This window comes from Cyprinodon tularosa, unplaced genomic scaffold (genome assembly GCF_016077235.1).
Source record: "Cyprinodon tularosa strain WSP-4 unplaced genomic scaffold, ASM1607723v1 ctg645, whole genome shotgun sequence".
NCBI classification, from domain to species: domain Eukaryota; kingdom Metazoa; phylum Chordata; class Actinopteri; order Cyprinodontiformes; family Cyprinodontidae; genus Cyprinodon; species Cyprinodon tularosa.
This window is the reverse complement of record NW_024039391.1, coordinates 477049-498065: the sequence shown is the minus strand read 5'-3', so window position 1 is coordinate 498065 and position 21017 is coordinate 477049. Positions and strand designations below refer to the sequence as shown.

The following is a 21017-nucleotide window of genomic DNA, read 5'->3' as shown; positions in this document are numbered from 1 at the left end:
TACATCTTCCTTAAATGGTCAACTAGACTCCATAGTTGGTGGGTCTGTGTTGAGGGGGGGGTGGGGGTGAAACTGATGTTATTTTTCCTTCTGATCCTTAGATTTGACCCACATTTGACTCTGCAGACTAGAACAGGACATTATTACTGCTCAGGTGGACTGAAGCTCGCAGCGTTTCCTCGTTTCTCAGTGTGAATCAACCAGGGGTTAATCAGCTGATGGCTCTGTCGGCTGCTGAACCGTACCCCCACCCCCCCTGTTGCTGGTTTAGCATCAGATGTGACTGATTACCACATTGAGGTGAATCCAGACAGAGGAGGACACCAGAGATGCTGCCCTCCATCACTATATTAAGCTGCATTAGCAGGAAGCCAGAGGTTGTCCCTACGGCTGCTGCTGAATCCGCTTGCATGAGAAATGTGTTTGTTAGAGATGCTTTTCTTTTAATAAGGGGGACAGTTGGTTGGAAGATTTAATTTCTCTTATTTCATATATTCATTTATGCTATTTACTCACTGAAAAAAAGTTTTTTTCACTCAGTTTCACCTGTAAGGCCACAAAATACCTGAGTAATAATGATTGTAGAGCAGAAATAGCTTCTTCCAGAACAAACCAGATTCTTTCTCAGGTTTATTCATAACATTTTACTGTTTAACCAAAGTGTCTGTAATTAGTTTTGACTCTGACTATTTTCCATTATTGTAAATAAGGAGGAACGAACGCTGCTCAGTCAGAACAGGGCTGATTATTAGGGCCCATTAGGGCCGCATGATGAACTGTTCTCTCTTTTCAAAGATAAAATAAAGATCCGACTGAGTGAAATCCATCGATCTCTGTTTATTAAACTGGAGTAAATAGTTGAATACTTTTTTCTCACTACCAGAGATGGGAAGTAACAAAGTACAAATACTTCGTTACTGTACTCAAGTAGATTTTTCTGATATTTTTACCTTACTTTACTACTTATTTTTATGGCGACTTTTTACTTCTTCTCCTTACATTTTTACACAAATATCTGTACTTTCTACTCCTTACATTTTTTAAAATTGGCTCGTTACTTTAGTTTTGAATCATTTCAATGGAGTTACCGTTATTATTTTTCACGTCATCAATACCAAATTCAATCTAATTGGATGGGAATCTACGTTGCATTTGACGCACCGCTACAAGATGAATCGACAGATTCGGCGGTATTCATTCACGGCAAATCATTGCAGCTTGGTGGCGGTGGCGTTAGCATAGTAGCATGGACGACGAGATGATTGAAAATGAACACAACGGAGATCTAGTCCTATTGGCAGACATCCATTTAAAATGTAGGCAACGGCATGAAAAAAGTGGTTTCTACTTTTACTTTTATACTTTAAGTAAATTTACAAGCCTGTACTTTGTTACTTTTACTTGAGTAAAGAAGTTTAATCAGTACTTCCACTTTTACCAGAGTATTTTTGAACACAAGTATCTGTACTTTTACTCAAGTACGGAAAGTGAGTACTTTTGCCATCTCTGCTCACTACACAGTATATTAGTATGAATGTGAATTAACAGCAAACTGAGAGGCAGATGGACGCACACAGACTAGACACTGACATTTTTTCGGGAATCCCACGGGTCATGGGATTCCCGTGGGATGGGAGTCAGTATTAGTAATGATCACGTGATTGGGACGGCACAGGATTAAACATTAACGGGAGCAGACAGGAGCGGGAGCAAACCAATAATAACAAAAAAAAAACAAACTAGGATCGATGCCATAAAATAAAATAGAAAGAAAAAAAAATCCAGTACTGGTGCCGCCATTTTGTAGTTTTTTTCCTTGAAGCCTACACTATAATGAGAGTCAAAAAAACTACACAACCCAAAAACCAACAGTGCTTCCGCTCTGAGTTTTTCACCCGCGCTCAAAAGAAATTCAGATTCAATGTATTGGCAGAAATCTTATTGAAGACAACCAGAATGGGAGGGGTGCAGGAGCGGGAGTCATTCTGAATGGGAGTGGGAGTAATTTCACCAGGAGTGGGACGGGACAGGATTTAGTTTTCTACTCTGGCCCGGGATCGGGACGGGACACAATTTTTTTCTGTGGGAGTGGGACGGGACAGGAGTGAAAATCCACTCCCGTGTCAGTCTCTAATACAGACACACTGAGGGTGATTACACACTAACTGAAGCTCTGAATGAAACTATACTTCTATAAAAGGTATAAACATTTATACTGAGAGTCATTTGTTCTATTTACCCAAACAGGAAGGCGACTTGATTCTATAACTTTGCACCTTGGGCTGAGTTTTCCTCCACTGGTTAACTTTACTCTAATCCAAATGGTTCAATGTTTTTGTTTTGAAATGGAAACATGTAGAAAACTGTTCTTTTAAAGACGTGTATGATAGAAAAGTGCACCTAGAAAACCCTTCAGTAGCCATCTGGCTGCATGTTTTCCCCTCATTATCTCTGCTAATTTAAACTGATTAATTAGCTGGCGTTAGCGCGCACATTTAGCTGGTTTTAAAACCAGTGGGATTGTTGTCCTGTTGGGGCATCTTTCACCTGGTTTGGAGGTATTGATGCCAACCACTTTGGTACCATCGCCAGCTACACAGACCCACAGAATGACACAGCCACTTCTATGCTAGACAGCTGGTTCACGGTTCTAAAGTTTGAAAGCTTCATCTTGATTTTTTTCTAGAAAGTTGTATTTTGGTCCAAGCATCTGAGCCGTTGCTACGTCAGCCCTGTTCTCCACACGCTTGTTCTCGTGTGCAGCGTTAAGAGGCAGCACCTCTTGTCAGTGTTAACCTGTAGACGCTCGCACCAGTATTCCACAAGTTTCCAGTTCATGGCAGAGCTGAACCTTGCTGTTTAACTGGAAGGAAGGAAATAATGAACTCAGTTCTGCCAAGAACAGCGGTCAGATATAGAAAACATGATGCCTGCAGCTGCAGCTTGATGCAGACGCTGCTGGTGCTGCATGTTTATGTTGACTTTGACCTAAGATTTAGACAATCTTTGTTGTGCCATATGCACATTGGGACATGATGACCAGAGAAGAGGACGCAGCTTTGGTCAAAGCAGTCGCAGGCAAGCCACAGAGGTGTGACTTCCCAGCCCCCTCTGTGTGAGGACAGTAGAAAATCTCTTTCCTCCTCTTTCCCTGCTCTCTGGGGAAGCTGCGGTCCGCTTGGGCTGGACGGAGATGGAGATCCAAGGCCCAGAGGGGACCCAGATCTCCAGAATCATCAAGGATGAGTCAGAACCTTTCAGAACCAAACTGCTGCAAAACAGACCTTTTGCAACATTTGCAATTTCTCTTGAGTTTTAGAACTTATAGAGCCAGACTGGATGAGAAGGCCTGCCTTGATGAGCCACTGACACAGAGAGAGAGCCGGCCTTACTGTTAGCTGCCTGCTAAGCTGCTGGATGAAACTCAAGCCTTTCAAAAGGACATGGACAGAGGTTTGCAGGTCTGGCTTGATTAGGGACAGAACAAACAATTTGCCTTTTGATGATGTTGATCATTTCATGTGTTCACTGATGATTAAGAGCAAAGCTAACAGGATGGACTGCATGCTACGCTACGCTACAGGAATATGTGTTGATCTGTTGCTGAAGCTTAGACCAGCTTTATTCACTAAGGGTTAAACACTGATATAACATTAGTGTTCATGTGTTCCTCAGATGCTCGTTACATTTCCATTACCAAGTCTGACCAAGAGTCATTTAGTGGAATCCTGATGTCTATTCGCTGCTGGCTATTTCAAAGAGGGTAAGAATCATTTAACTAAAGGTTATTGGTTCTTGATTAAACAAATCATTCAATAAAACATTAATAATGTTTTATTCACCTCATGGATCTGCATTGTGAATTGGTCTGAAAACATTCCAGTTTCTCTAAATTAGTGAAAAGCTAATTTGATCAGATCCCAAATTATTCCAGATAAACAAAAATCCATCTTAAACTGTAACATGTTTTTCAACCGTTTTCCCCTTTCTCTTTGTACATAGTAGTTTAGTTTAGTTTAGTTTAGTTGAGTTTAACTAGTTTTAGTTAAGCATTTTTAATTGAAATATTTGTTTGACTTGGAGCTGAATGATTTTTGTTAATAAACTCTTATATTTTGAACAGAAGTTGTGGTGAATTTATTCCATATATGTGAAGAATTAACAGTTTGACCATGATTAGTGCTCGAATCACTCTTTCATCCATTGTTCTAACACACAGTTAGTAGGACTGGGTGTTCATAAAGAGTATATAACAGCTGAAATAATATCTGATTAAATAAGATAATAATATAAACTATATGTAAACTCCCAGCAGGCTGGGAATAGAATAGAATATAAAATCACCTTTATTGTCATTTTTTATACAGAGTGTAGGTTCGTAAACACAGACACTAAATGAACATTTCCATCCCATAAAGTGCAGCAGTGATCAAATGTAAACAGTGTGGGAGAAAAAACATTAATAACTGCTTTATTATGGAAGTTCAGAGCTTTAATATCTATGGAGCAAATCTGCAGTATTTTGGTTTGGTGACATCAGCTTGATGCAGAGTCTGTGAGTTTCTGGGTTAGAGGAAAACGTCCAGTAAATTTCAACTTGTTCTCTGCTCTGACAGAAAGGGTTCATGCATCCTCACAGGATGGACATCAATGGCTTCCTCTGCTTCTGAACAGATCATTCCTGTGGTTTTAAATATGGCTGAAAGGGAGAATGTACTGAGACCTGAAATGTTACAAACTCTTCTAACGAGGAAACACTTTCACCATCAATATTTAACTTGGTTTGATTTAAGGTTCAGCAGAGACTAAACTATTTATAACTCGGAGGACTAAAGTTAACATTCTGTTAACTTTTACAGGTTTATGGAGGAAATTTGTTTTCATTCAGATGAAATTAGGGTTTGCAGAAAACAAACAGGGAACAAAGGTGATTAACGAGCGGAATGGAAGTGCGTTAGCATTAGCAGACAGTTGCTCTGCGTTGTGTTGAGCGTAATGTGCAGCTTAGCTTCGTCCAATTAGCTGAATTATCTGCTGACCTATTATAGTCATTAAAGTCATTTATATTCTATTATGTTAGACTCTTTTTAAGGGCATCAGATTAGCATCATGATGGCGGTCTGTCCATATTTGTCAGGGTTTCAGTTTGAATCCTGCTGCTGTTTTTTAAGCGTTTTAATAAATGATGAAATTAGAAGAAAATGGATGTTTTATAAAAACATGAGTTTTATGTTTTGTCTTTTATAATGTGGGATAAAATGACTTGATCAACTATAAGCTGCAACATATAGACTCAGATAAAAACAGTCGTTATGAGGTGGAACGTGAAAACAATTGCTGCTCCTTATCATCTGTTTCCTGGGATTTATGGAAGTGGTGGTGCAGAGACACCTAATCCACTTCCTCCCTGTTTAGCTGTTAAATTTAATGGCTAAACAGCCAGCAGCGTTAAAGCGAGTAATGAAGTGGATGCGCCGGCTTACGCAGGTTAAATACCTGAACACAGGCAGCCTGGAAGCTGGAAGGCAGCAGTTACTCCTGCAGGAGGTGAGACTGTCAGGCTGCTGGATAAAGATGGAGGGAGGAAAAAGATGGAAGCAGGATGGATGGAGACAGGAAGTAAATCCTGTCAGTGATCTGAGGACGACTGTCGGCTGATGATTACGACTCAGATGCTTTCTTGGTTGGCCTGACCTTTCTAGAAGCTCCGCTGATCCGCGGACCTTGGAGGCTCCCACAGCCCAGACTGGTGGATTATGGGTAATAAGAGAGGGATTCATGCTCTGCAGTGTGTTTTCTTGGCTTCCCGTCTGTTCTTGTGTTGCTAGATTTGAACTCTGCTGGTTTTCTTCAAGGTGCAAAAGTTCATGTTGGTCCCCGAAGGTCGTTTTTTCTCCCATGAAGCTTTGCTGCATGTTTTAGAAACGTGCAATAGCTGATAAAGATCCGAACTTCCCTGTTTTCATAACGGGGTCAGCCAAGGACGACGGTTCGGATGTTTAGCTTTTCATGGTTGAGCAAATATTTGAACTTTTTCTTTAGGAAAAGCTGATCAGCTTTATTTGTATGGCAACATTTATAAACAATATTTTAAAGAAATAATTAACTGAATAAATAAAGTAGAAGAGAACGATGTGAAAACAATAAATCAAAGCATCTTTGAAGGTTAAAAGGTAGATTTAGCATAAAAAACTGGGATCTATGAAGGAAAGCTGCATTATTCAGAGTTCAGGTTTTCAGGTAGTTGGTTTCAGAGCAGAGGCTGAAACTGAAGCAGGATCTTTCCATCACCGCTCTTCATTTGAATGAATGAATGAATGAATGAATGAATGAATGAACTTCTGAAACATGCACTATCAACTATGATTTCAATTTCTCCTCAAACTCACAGCTGTTGCTTTGCATTAAAGGCCGTCCTCCATTTTCCTGCAGCTGCTGCATGAATCCATCTGGCTGCATAAACCTGCATGGACATCATTTCCATGATCCAACCTGCTGGAGGAGCCTTTGACTGCAGGCTGGAGATCCTGGCAGCGCCTCCAGGAGGCAGCGGCCGGATTTGGTACCAGAACCAGTCAGACGGTTCAAACAGCAGCTCTGCTCAGTTTCTGCTGATTATTCCTCCTCTGAGGTCAGAGACAGTCAGCAGGTTTTAACTTCAGTCTGTCCAACAGGAACTATGGAGAGTTTAGATGGGAAGTTCTTAGCAGTACTTTGACTCCATGGTAAGTTATTCACTATATTCTTTAAAAAAATCTTTATATTCTACCCCTTTTTGCTCTTGCTATTGGAAAAAATCTAAATAGGCTAAGTATTTTTTTTAAATAAGTGCATTTGTTCTTAGATTGAGGAGGTAAATCAGACATTTACAGTTAGAATAATAAAACACAATTGCATTGTCTTATTTCAAGTGCATATTATCTAATTATCTTATTTTAAGAGTAGAAATACTCATTCCATTAGCAAAATATCTCATTTACCTATTAAGGGTAAATACACTTAATTTAGTCAATTTTAACTTATTTCTAGATTGTTTTTCCAATGTTCCTCTCTGGTCTGCTTCGCTCAGATTGGATCAGAACCAGTCAACAGTAAAGGCAACACATTTATATTTTATTTTACTGTTTTTTATGTGTAAATTGGAAACAGAGCAACCTTCCTGTAATCTGCTCCGCCTCCAGCTGTCATCTGAAGCTGGCCTCTCAGCTGAACTGTGGAAAATCTCCACAGCGTCTTTCTAAAAACACCATTTTTCCTCTGAGATGAAAACATAACAAGCTGGTTCTGACTGCTGGGACAGAACATGTCCAAACAAAACAGAACCAATAATAAAGGCAGCCAGTGAGCAAAAGATAAAACATCCCGTTAAATGTATTTATTAAATTAATTTATCGGTTTTTGATCGTGAAGCAGGTCTGATCTGAGTCTCATGGATGAGTCTAATCTGTCAGGATATTTGGTTTGAATTGATTGTTGAAGTTGGTTTGGTCTAAATGAGCCCCTCTGACCCCCCCATGGGTTTCCTGGTGGGTTTTATGAGGAGCAGATGAATCCAGTCCCGACCAAACTGCAGATCTAAAACATCTCCAGTTCTGATAATAAACTGCAGAGACGGCCTGATGTTTCCATACCTGAAACACCTGGACGTCCCAGCAGCGGCCTAAAGCCAGACGATTGGTCCTTACTGGGTGAATCCCAGCGACGTCCATTCAGACGGACGGATCAGTCGGTTTCTTCCCTCCTGATCAGCTGCTCCTCTCATGGCAGAACAGCGTCTCTGTTTCTATTCAGAGCTGATTCTCTGTCATAATAGTAGCTGTCTGTTCTGATAGGAGTAGCTCTAGATGAACACGTTCACATATGGAAAGCAGTAAACAAAGCTTCTGTTGAAGATCTCAGTGAAACCATCTGTTAGAGCAATCCTCCTGGATTACATGCCTGCAGTTCCCAACAAAGAGGCTGAGCCTGCGCAGCTCTAATCCCTTTAACACGTATCAGCAGAATATTCAATAAAGAAACGCGTCTCTGCGCCGTAGGGTTTGATTTTCTCTTTTCTCCTCAGATGGTTCAGTTTTTAACTAAAGCAGCCGTGGCTTCCTGACTCGCAGCTCTGTAATAACAACGTTCACTAATTCTTTAATTGGGTTTTCAATTCAAACAAATTAGCCTAATTGTCTTATTATGATCCTGTCCGGTTTAGCTCAATAACTGGATAATTAGAAGAGAAATGACTTGACCTGTGATGAAATGTGATGCTTCATTTTCCCTTTAGTCCTCATTTTAATTCCTTATTTTCATTTCTAATTTTAATCTTATTAATGATTTGCTTTACTGTCATGGAGGAGAAAAGGGTTTCTTTATGGCGCTGTTCTGGTTCTTTAGTTTCTGTGTTGCCATGGTAATGGAGGTTCTGACCTGATCAGGAAATGTTTGCAGAACCAAACCGGAGCTCTTAAAGTGATAGTTTGGGTCTGACATGAGGAGGGAGGCGGTTCCTCCGGTCGCTGCATGCAGGCCGGCTTCCTGTCAGCTTCAGCTCCTGCTGTTGGATCTTTGCAGACAAATTAGCCTCATCTGTCTCACAGCGGCAGGTTGTCCCTCAGCCAGGACTGATCAGGATCAGGTGCCTGAATTATTCCCAAAGACGGATAGAAACGCCTCATTAGTTTCATTTAGCCCTTTGATGCCCACACTGGGAAGCCTCCTCTGCATAAACGTTGAACTTTTCTAGTTTTCTGTGACCAATCCCAGAATAAGTGGAACAAATCCACTTTGTTTCCTGAACAACAGGAAATGGGTTAAAACATCCATGACTTTTCAGATTGTTGATTTCCTTCTTGTTTCTCCCTGTGAAGCATTTATTGGAGCATAGCGGCATCCTGGAAACTTTACTGATCAAATAGGAACCACGTCTGAGGAGTTTGATGTTTGGGTGAAAAACTCCTGATGATCCAGAAGGTTCATGTTTGTTCAATAAATCCGATTTATAAACGGCCTGTTTTCATCACCCTAATTATTAGGGATGCACCATATTGGGATTTTGGCCGATATCCGATATTTTAAAACTCATGTAGCCGATAACCGATATCGATACCGATGTTAAAGCTGGACAAAAATAAGTAGTCATTAAAAATAGCAGTTTTCTTATCCATTTCTGACACTTTGAAAAATAATATACTCAAATATATTTTCATATGCTGATATCAAATAGATTTCTAAAAACGCGGTATCGATCTATTTTACTTTCAAAATCTCGTGAAATTTCATCGTTCTGTTACAAACTCTCGTGATATTTTGCAAATTCTTGTGAGATTTTGTTAGTAAAATAGATCGATACCGCGTCAATATATCAACATATAAAAATATGGCAACATTTGGTGAATTTTCGGGGGATTTCGTAGCATAACGATGACATATAGCAATATTTCATTAGTAAAAGAGATTGATATGGTGTTTTTAAATGGCAATATATCAGCATATGAAGATATTGGGATATTTTAATGGATCAATATTTTTTCCCTCGTCTTGAGAAGTTTTTAAGTCTGTAAAAAAGAAGTTTTTGAGGAAAAAGAAGTATTATTTTTTTAGACTTTAGAAACTCAGAAGCTGATCAAATATCGGGTTAAATATCGGTGGTGTGGCCGATGTCCGATATTCAGCTTTAAGGCCGATACCGATAGGGGGCCGATTATATCCTGCATCCCTACTGATTATTGGGTCCCTCTAGATGTCGTCTCGGTTGGCCGAGTCTGGCCCACTCCAAATATTCCTTCTTCCTGTCAGGTCGGTAGCTTCAGACGGTAAAAATAAACGGTTACTATAATCTGACGGGTTATTAGTGATTAATGGCTGAACTGAACCAATGAGCCGTTTAGTTGTCATTTATTTCTACACTTACTCAGCATCTCCTCTATGAAATTCATTGGTTAGTATAAAAACATTAGATCTCAGGTGACAAAGGTTTATAACTGCATCAAACGGGGTTTAAATCAACTGGGCTTAGCATAAAAATGTCAACAACACCTTAAAGGCTTCAACTCTGATTCCCAAAAGCAATGAAATCAGACTTTACTACTAGAGCAGCTAGAAAAAGCTGCATGATGAATCAGACTTCAGTTAGAAAAATGTCTGACGATGATGTTTAAAGGCAGAAAAAAGGTCTGATTTAAAGGAGGGATGTTGATTTACTCAGATAGGATGGAGCGTTTTAAGGTACGCTTTCTCTACACAGCTTTGGAAAAAATAAAACTGTAGCTGCAAGTCTAAGTTTGCAGAAAACTAATTTCCAAACAGGGACATTAAACACCAAGATGGCCGCCTGCTGTATTGTTAAAGATTTTCTGAAGAGCTGCTGATTAGTGCGGCAGCTGTCGATTGCTTAGAAGCTGATTAGGTGATCATTTCACCAAAGGAGCATCAATCATTTAAAAAAAAAATGTTTTGAACTTAATAAAACTTTTGTTGTGCATCTGTGATAATTTATCTATTATAAAGAGAAGATTTAACAGCTGTTCCTCAGTATGTTGTTGTTTTCTGTTAGCAAATGTTCTTTAATTATAGAAGTAATGAAATGAACTATTTAATGGCTGCAGTCATCTCTGATAGAAAAACAACCAACAATTGAACATTAAGCTGGAGTTTCTTTGTGTTTTACTAAATTAAAAGCTTTTCCTGAGTTCTGAATGAAAGCTAGATTGTTTTTTTTGTTTTAAATGTAGTTAGAATTAGCCTGATAAGGTTTTTGAGAGGCTGATCTGGGTGTTTCTGTGCAGCTCTGATGTCGTTCTCTATGAGTCTGTAGCTGCAGAGAAGAAAAACGCTCCAGCTTAGTTCTGCCTGTTCTGCTGCTAATCGTTTCTCTCTGTGATCTTTGCTAATCCTCACTAACAGCTCTGATACTGGTTCATCATACTGGGATCTTTCCTCTGCTGCTGGGTGTCAGTCAATCAGCTTTGATGGATCTACAGTCAATATAAAAAGTTTAAACCAGCAACAATCAGATTAAACTTCACTGACTACATCTAAGCCATGAGATCAAAATGGTCACAATCATTTAAAATGCAACCATTTATATCATTTTCCAAGACAAAAACCTTTGATCTTATCAGGCTTATAGCCTGCTGAGCATAAAATCAATAATAAACTTCTGAACCAAAACCTTAAAGAATAAAAGCTGAGATCAGTTGATTTCATTCAGAAACTCTAATAATCAGAAACAATCAGAGAAAGTTAAGCTTGTCTGAAAAATTTTCACAGATTAAAACACACAAATGATCCAATCTGATGTTTAAGTTTGAATGGAAACGTTTCCAACGGCCAAAAAACCTGCTTTCATGTTATGATATCAACATCTTACCATCTAGTAATGATGGCTTCATGGGAGGCAAGAACCCTGCAGTTACCTGAAAACAGATTACCTCCAGCCAGCCAAGGGCCAACCAAGGGCCAACCAAGGACCAACCAAGGACCAACTAAGGGCCAACCAAGGACCAACCAAGGACCAGCCCAGGACCAGCCCAGGACCAGCCCAGGACCAGCCAAGGACCAGCCAAAGACCAACCAAGCACCAACCAAGGACAAGGAAAGGACCAGCCAAGGACCAACCAAGGACCAACCAAAGGCCAACCAAGGACCAGCCCAGGACCAGCCAAGGACCAGCCAAGGACCAGCCAAGGACCAACCAAAGGCCAACCAAGGACAAGGAAAGGACCAACCAAGGGCCAGCCAAGGACCAACCAAGCACCAACCAAGGACAAGGAAAGGACCAGCCAAGGACCAACCAAGGACCAACCAAAGGCCAACCAAGGACCAGCCCAGGACCAGCCAAGGACCAGCCAAGGACCAGCCAAGGACCAACCAAAGGCCAGCCAAGGACCAGCCAAGGACCAGCCAAGGACCAGCCAAGGACCAGCCAAAGACCAACCAAAGGCCAACCAAGGACCAGCCAAGGACCAACCAAGGACCAGCCAAGGACCAGCCCAGGACCAACCAAGGACCAGCCAAGGACCAGCCAAGGACCAACCAAGGACCAGCCAAGGACCAACTAAGGACCAACCAAGGGCCAACCAAGGACCAGCCAAGGACCAGCCAAGGACCAACTAAGGACCAACCAAGGGCCAACCAAGGACCAACTAAGGACCAACCAAGGGCCAACCAAGGACCAGCCAAGGACCAGCCAAGGACCAACCAAGGACCAGCCCTGGACCAACCAAGGACCAACCAAGGACCAGCCAAGGACCAGCCAAGGACCAACCAAAGGCCAACCAAGGACCAGCCAAGGACCAACCAAGGACCAGCCAAGGACCAGCCAAGGACCAGCCCAGGACCAACCAAGGACCAGCCAAGGACCAGCCAAGGACCAACCAAGGACCAGCCAAGGACCAACTAAGGACCAACCAAGGGCCAACCAAGGACCAGCCAAGGACCAGCCAAGGACCAACCAAGGACCAGCCCAGGACCAACCAAGGACCAACCAAGGACCAACCAAGGACCAGCCCAGGACCAACCAAGGACCAGCCAAGGACCAGCCCAGGACCAACCAAGGACCAGCCAAGGACCAACCAAGGACCAGCCAAGGACCAACCAAGGACCAGCCCAGGACCAACCAAGGACCAGCCAAGGACCAGCCCAGGACCAACCAAGGACCAGCCAAGGACCAGCCAAGGACCAACCAAGGACCAGCCAAGGACCAACTAAGGACCAACCAAGGGCCAGCCAAGGACCAACCAAGGACCAGCCAAGGACCAGCCCAGGACCAACCAAGGACCAGCCAAGGACCAGCCAAGGACCAACCAAGGACCAGCCAAGGACCAACTAAGGACCAACCAAGGGCCAACCAAGGACCAGCCAAGGACCAGCCCAGGACCAACCAAGGACCAGCCCAGGACCAACTAAGGACCAACCAAGGACCAACTAAGGACCAACCAAGGGCCAACCAAGGACCAGCCAAGGACCAGCCCAGGACCAACCAAGGACCAGCCCAGGACCAGCCAAGGACCAACCAAGGACCAGCCCAGGACCAACCAAGGACCAGCCCAGGACAAACTAAGGACCAACCAAGGGCCAACCAAGGACCAGCCAAGGACCAGCCAAGGACCAACCAAGGACCAGCCCAGGACCAACCAAGGACCAGCCAAGGACCAGCCCAGGACCAACCAAGGACCAGCCAAGGACCAGCCAAGGACCAACCAAGGACCAGCCCAGGACCAACCAAGGACCAGCCACGGACCAGCCCAGAACCAACCAAGGACCAGCCAAGGACCAGCCAAGGACCAACCAAGGACCAGCCCAGGACCAACCAAGGACCAGCCAAGGACCAGCCAAGGACCAACCAAGGACCAGCCCAGGACCAGCCCAGGACCAACCAAGGACCAGCCAAGGACCAGCCAAGGACCAACCAAGGACCAACCAAGGACCAGCCAAGGACCAACCAAGGTCCAGCCCAGGACCAGCCCAGGACCAACCAAGGACCAGCCAAGGACCAGCCAAGGACCAACCAAGGACCAGCCAAGGACCAACCAAGGACCAGCCCAGGACCAACCAAGGACCAGCCAAGGACCAGCCAAGGACCAACCAAGGACCAGCCCAGGACCAACCAAGGACCAGCCAAGGACCAGCCCAGGACCAGCCAAGGACCAGCCAAGGTCCAGCCTAGGACCAGCCAAGGACCAGCCAAGGACCAGCCAAGGTCCAGCCCAGGACCAGCCAAGGACCAGCCAAGGTCCAGCCCAGGACCAGCCAAGGTCCAGCCCAGGACCAGCCCAGGACCAGCCAAGGACCAGCCAAGGTCCAGCCCAGGACCAGCCAAGGACCAGCCAAGGACCAGCCCAGGACCAGCCCAGGACCAGCCAAGGACCAGCCAAGGTCCAGCCCAGGACCAGCCAAGGACCAGCCAAGGTCCAGCCCAGGACCAACCAAGGACCAATGAATGAAAGTGGGGAGATTCTGAATGGCTACTACAGTAGATACCAATGGAGGCTCTATTGATTTATCTTTTTCCTTTACGTTCAGATTGTTACACCTTGTCTTTTTGTTCTTTAACAACATAAATCCTTTAAATCTCCTCTTAGTGATCATTGATGATCTGCAGCGCTGCACCGATTAAACTGATCAGCTTATTTATCGGCCCAAACTTTGCCGTCATCTTCTAAAGCTTTATGTAGCATTTCGTGGGTGGAGGTCCACCTTCAATGCACAAGTCAATATTTCATAAACGTAAAAACGCTGCTCAATCGAAGCGTAACAGGTTTGTAAGCCAAGGCCTTAAAATCCATCGTAAATCCTCCTGTTGTGTGTAATGGGCTCCACTTTGATTCAGGCAATCTTTTCCTAAGGGAAGGTGACACATTTACAGCGCCTAAACTTGCATTAATGAAATGAAAGTCCTCAAAGGAACCCTGGATGTTTCAGCCATATTTCATTTATCATAAACCTAGAAAATTAGCAACACAGCAGATTGTTATTAATAGCCTTTTCTCTTCTACATCAGCGCTATTCACTGCTACCTGTTTGTTCTCACACTGTTTACCCAGAGTTCAGAGGATCGTCTGTCTGTCTGCGGCTGAAGCTTTGGTCCCTTCAGTTTGTTTTCTATTATTTTAAGTTTTTCCTCTACATGTTAATTATTCCTGTTCCAGGTTAAACCTGAGTCACACCTGAGCGAGCAGTTATAATTAATATTTACATATGCTGTATAAGAAGGCAACTGTTCCTCACAGAAATAATTGTACAGGTTTCCTTCAGCGTGAGTTAACATTTATACAAAATTTGGTACCAAATTCCAGAACAAAGAGAAAAAATACTTTAAAGACTCTCTGATAGGTGTGAATAGATAAAGACTCCCTGATATGTTTAAATAGATAAAGACTCCCTGATAGATGTGAACAGATAAAGACTCCCTGATAGGTGTGAATAGATAAAGACTCCCTGATAGGTGTGAATAGATAAAGACTCCCTGATAGGTGTGAATAGATAAAGACTCCCTGATATGTTTAAATAGATAAAGACTCCCTGATAGATGTGAACAGATAAAGACTCCCTGATAGGTGTGAACAGATTAAGACTCCCTGATTGGTGTGAACAGATAATGACTCCCTGATCGGTGTGAACAGATAAAGACTCCCTGATAGATGTGAACAGATAAAGACTCCCTGATAGGTGTGAACAGATTAAGACTCCCTGATTGGTGTGAACAGATAAAGACTCCCTGATCGGTGTGAACAGATAAAGACTCCCTGATAGGTGTGAATAGATAAAGACTCCCTGATTGGTGTGAATAGATAAAGACTCCCTGATAGGTGTGAATAGATAAAGACTCCCTGATATGTTTAAATAGATAAAGACTCCCTGATAGATGTGAACAGATTAAGACTCCCTGATAGGTGTGAATAGATAAAGACTCCCTGATAGGTGTGAACAGATAAAGACTCCCTGATCGGTGTGAACAGATAAAGACTCCCTAATCGGTGTGAACAGATAAAGACTCCCTGATAGGTGTGAACAGATAAAGACTCCCTGATCGGTGTGAACAGATAAAGACTCCCTAATCGGTGTGAACAGATAAAGACTCCCTGATCGGTGTGAACAGATAAAGACTCCCTGATTGGTGTGAACAGATTAAGACTCCCTGATTGGTGTGAACAGATAAAGACTCCCTGATTGGTGTGAACAGATAAAGACTCCCTGATTGGTGTGAACAGATTAAGACTCCCTGATTGGTGTGAACAGATAAAGACTCCCTGATTGGTGTGAACAGATAAAGACTCCCTGATCGGTGTGAACAGATTAAGACTCCCTGATTGGTGTGAACAGATAAAGACTCCCTGATTGGTGTGAACAGATTAAGACTCCCTGATTGGTGTGAACAGATAAAGACTCCCTGATTGGTGTGAACAGATAAAGACTCCCTGATTGGTGTGAACAGATAAAGACTCCCTGATCGGTGATAACAGATAAAGACTCCCTGATTGGTGTGAACAGATTAAGACTCCCTGATTGGTGTGAACAGATAAAGACTCCCTGATTGGTGTGAACAGATTAAGACTCCCTGATTGGTGTGAACAGATAAAGACTCCCTGATAGGTGTGAACAGATAAAGACTCCCTGATCGGTGTGAACAGATAAAGACTCCCTGATAGGTGTGAACAGATAAAGACTCCCTGATTGGTGTGAACAGATAAAGACTCCCTGATTGGTGTGAACAGATAAAGACTCCCTGATTGGTGTAAACAGATAAAGACTCCCTGATTGGTGTGAACAGATAAAGACTCCCTGATAGGTGTGAACAGATAAAGACTCCCTGATTGGTGTGAACAGATTAAGACTCCCTGATTGGTGTGAACAGATAAAGACTCCCTGATCGGTGTGAACAGATAAAGACTCCCTGATTGGTGTGAACAGATTAAGACTCCCTGATTGGTGTGAACAGATTAAGACTCCCTGATTGGTGTGAACAGATAAAGACTCCCTGATTGGTGTGAACAGATAAAGACTCCCTGATCGGTGTGAACAGATAAAGACTCCCTGATAGGTGTGAACAGATAAAGACTCCCTGATAGGTGTGAACAGATAAAGACTCCCTGATAGGTGTGAACAGATAAAGACTCCCTGATCGGTGTGAACAGATAAAGACTCCCTGATTGGTGTAAACAGATAAAGACTCCCTGATTGGTGTGAACAGATTAAGACTCCCGGATTTTTGTGAACAGATAAAGACTCCCTGATTGGTGTGAACAGATAAAGACTCCCTGATTGGTGTAAACAGATAAAGACTCCCTGATTGGTGTGAACAGATTAAGACTCCCGGATTTTTGTGAACAGATAAAGACTCCCTGATAGGTGTGAATAGATAAAGACTCCCTGATTGGTGTGAACAAATAAAGACTCCCTGATAGGTGTGAACAGCTCCGAGACAGCTCCCATGTCAGAGGATGAAGAGAGCACATCCAGTTAGTCACAGTCAGAGAAACAGGACTACACTGGAAAACAGGCCAAGATCCAACATCTAGAAACAAAGGTGTTGATGGCAGCAGCACAGCTGATATTTCTCTCCAGGATGGAGTCACAGCCAAACAGGAACAGACCAGATGAAGCTACTATGAGAAAAAGCAGAGAGAGCAGAACGTTAGAGATTGAACTAACAGATTCTGCAGAGTGGGAGAATAGAGATAGAATGAAGCAGAATGATGAAAAAGGGGTCCCTATGTCCTCCAGCAGTCTAAGCCTATAGCAGCAGAACTATAGAGATAGATCAGGATAACCTGAGCCAATCTAACTAGAAGCTTTATCAAAAAGGAAAGTTTTAAGCCTAGCCTTAAAAGTAGACAGGGTGTCTGCCTCACGGACTAAAACTGGTAGTTGGTTCCACAGGAGAGGAGCCTGAGAACTAAAAGATCTGCCTCCCATTCTACTTTTAGAAACTCTAGGAACCACTAGTAAACCTGCAGATTGAGAGCGAAGTGCTCTGTTAGGAACATAAGGAACAATCAGATCTCTGATATCAGATGGAGCTTGGCCATTTAAGGCTTTATATGTGAGGAGTTCTGGACGTTCTGGGCAAATTTAAATAGCTTGAAGGAGTTGCCTCATTTATGCTCACATAATCCTCTTGCTGCAGCCAGGTTTCTGTAAGGCAACACAAGTCAATGTGATTATCACAAATCAAGTCATTAACTAGCAGACTTTTAGAGGAAAGAGATTTAAGGTTAAACAGACCGCATTTAATCGTTTTAACTTTTTCCCCAATTGGAGTTTTTTAATTTTAATTAGATTATCATGATTTACTCCTTTGGGAATCTTTGCTAATTTATTAGATTTTGGTCGTGGGCAAGACACTGTCTGGATGGAGTAAAGAGTGGGTAACAGTAGAGAAGCTGCAGAGAGGTCTGTTAAAGTAGGACTCTGCTTCCTGGTCTGCACCCTGGGGGGTCAGGGTTTTGGAGGACTAATAAATGTGGCCAGATTCCTAGAAAGAAGAGCTGCACCATCCAAAGTGGGATGGATGCCGTCACTATCTGCTACATTTGGCTCTATGTTAGTCATTTCTACACTATCTGCCACATTTGGCTCTACTTTAGTCATTTCTATACTATCTAGAGTCCATGGTTCTATAAATCCTGTCCTGTCAGTACCAGCAGCTCTAAAGGCTGAAACAGCCCAAGTCATTCAAACATGGCGGACCCCGGTGCTCCAGGATCAGAGGAGGGCCCATATTTCCTCTTCATCACAGCTAACTACTGATGGTCTGACAGCATTAGAGGCTCCAGCGGCTCCATATATCACTACTGGTCCATCTGCCTGTCAGGTCTGATTGGAGCAGAAATGTAAAAAGTCACCATTAACAGACAACATGTGGTTTTTCTCCAGAGGGAAGGAAAGTTGAACTCAGTGAATCAGACTGATTGTTTCCACACAAACCAACGCGGAGCTCTCCGTGTAATTAAGAGGGTTTGATCTTTTTATTGCATCATTTCCACAGCAGGGACAATTAGGACTATAGCTGTGATAGTCAGAGAGCCTCCAAATGTTAACAACCGAGGATCACAATTAGCCTGTTTAAAACAGCGGCTGATAAATAATGTCTGTGGGCGATGAAGGGCGATGGCGACCCCAGCGGAGATGGCCTCTGCATTAAATGCTGCAGCTGAGGTGTGTAGGCTGTTCCTGGATACAGCAGAAGCTAATGTGGTCGACCTGGGTTAAACCGAGAGTTATTTAATCATCATTTCATTGGGTTTATAAAGCTCTGATTCACAGCAGTTCCCATCGACAGCCACTTACTGTAAGAGTCATCAGGTGATATGTTCCATTTAATTCAGTCCAAATGGATCAAATGGATCAAATGGTTTATAACTGGTAGTAGATGTTTGATGCATCATTTTGATTTGTATGCAAAAGCTGATTGGCCTCCTTTAAATGTTCGGAGAAACAATCATTTGATGATCCAACATACTTAAGCTCTGTTTTGCATAGATCTAGTAGTTTACATTCTTTATGCTCAAACGTCTTTATTCTTCTACTTGTTCCTGGTGTTCGAACTGAACGCAGCATTCAGTCTGTCGGTTCCTACAGCGTGGAATCTGCTCCAGTCTGAACTCAAGATGTTTATTTCATTGGACTTATTTCAAGCGGTTCTTAAAGATAGACAACAAGCCTCCATGAAAAAGTTTCACCGCTTTTAAATTGTTTTTATTGTTTTATATTTGTCTATATGTATTAATTGGTTTTATTTTTGTAACCAGGTTGCAGTGCAGATCTCTGCTCAGGCCCCCCCCCTGAAAATGAGACGCAGATCTTAACGTGGTTCACCTGGTTAAAGAAAGGAAATAAAAAAACAAAATCCAGTTCTGTTCAATTCAGTCCCGTTAAAAAGCATCCAATCAGATTTAGTTGGTAATAAATAGATTTTAATTTTGAAGGCCTCCATCCTACTGAGCAAACAGGATTTTAAAAGGAACCAGTAGAACCAGATCCATCTGGTTGAACTTCACGCTCTGGGAAATGGCCACAGATGTTGGTCTGTTTCCAGACATTTTGAGAGCTTTTCTTTGGTCAGGCTGGATCAGAACCGACCCGGCTGCTGCTGTGAACCAGACTGAGCAGCTATTGGTTAATAAGGGGGGGCCGTTCAATAGGTAAAGCCCCTGACCTACTTCCAGTTGTTTGATGAAGCTAACTATGGTCTTTGAAATATTCACCCCTAAAGCAGCAGAAGCAGCCATTTTACCTGCAAAGTCAACGGTTGACGCCACGGGTGTAACTTTGTGATGAAAGTTGGTGGTGGGGGGGGGGCTGATGGACCTACGCCTATATTAGGTTTTTTTATTTTCCAAAAATGAGCTCAAACATCTATTTATTGAATGTTTTCCCATTGCTGAGAACACAAGAGAAACACGGATATTTATATTTATAGATGTTAGTGAGACGCCTTTTAGTGCATTTTATATATAAAGGACCCAAAAACATTAATGCTTAAAGAAATAACCAATAACAGCCGATTCTGATGACAAAATCCATAAATCCTGCATCCCTAGAAGTACAATTTAAATTCCATCCAGAAAAATATGGATATGCTGCAATTTTAATTATATCATAGCATATTTGTTCTTGTAAACTTTCTGGTAAACTTGGAGATATATTTTATTTCCTGTTGATTATTCCAGTAAATCAGTTTCCCCTTTAAATCTGCTTCTCTCTGTTTAAAAGGATTAGTGAACCTCTTTACTAATATAATGATACCAGAAACAACTTTTCTAGATCTGTAGAAGCTCTGCAGTCTGATTCTGTCTGTTCAATAAGAAATATGTTAATTTTAAGCTGTAACTGGGAGTCATGGTCCTCTGGTGAGGGGTTCCAGGCATGTGAGGCCCTGGGCCTGCCCCCGGTGGGAGACCCAGGACACGCTGGAGGGACTATGTTTCTCTGCTGGCCTGGGAGCGCCTTGGGATTCCCCCAGAGGAGCCTGACCAAGTGGCTGGAGAGAGAGAGACATCTGGATGGATGGATGGATGGTTAATAGATTAAGTCTTTAACTGCCTGGTGAACCAAATGGAGGTTGACCAGGAGGTAAGGGGTTAATATGAATGTTATTTTTGCCTCCATCTTTGATCCTGTAAACATTTAGCCAATAAATAAAAGAGGCTGAGAAACGTTTTGAATAAATACCTTCTTATTTCTCGGAATGCATCTATAGATCAGACGGGAATCGACTCGTTTCGCCTCTTTTTATTCTCCAGTCTTCCTGCGGTTTAGCTGCTGAATCCGTCTGCACCCACAGAAAGTTTTATTTACTCTTTAGTTCATATCCAGAATTCACCCATGATGCCCAATAAGCCCAGCAGGAGTCAGATTGTTCTAGTTTTTACCCAAAGCAGATTAATTGATGTTTGCAGAGTCTTTATGGGGAGCAGCAGGCCTGCAATGAGGGCAGAGTGATTAAAAATACATTGTTGGAATGATCTCCCTGTGCGGTTCAGCGTGACATCATTATCAATCAGCGCCAACATGCGCCGCTGCTTAAA

At 42.7% G+C, this 21017-nt stretch overlaps 1 protein-coding gene across 3 annotated transcripts in view; it reads left to right on the top strand.

Annotated features, from left to right (window-relative positions):
* LOC119799045 (glutamate receptor ionotropic, delta-1-like) overlaps nt 1–21017 on the top strand; it is a 499477-nt gene that overhangs the window by 28188 nt on the left and 450272 nt on the right. The gene's annotated exons all lie outside the window — the stretch shown is intronic.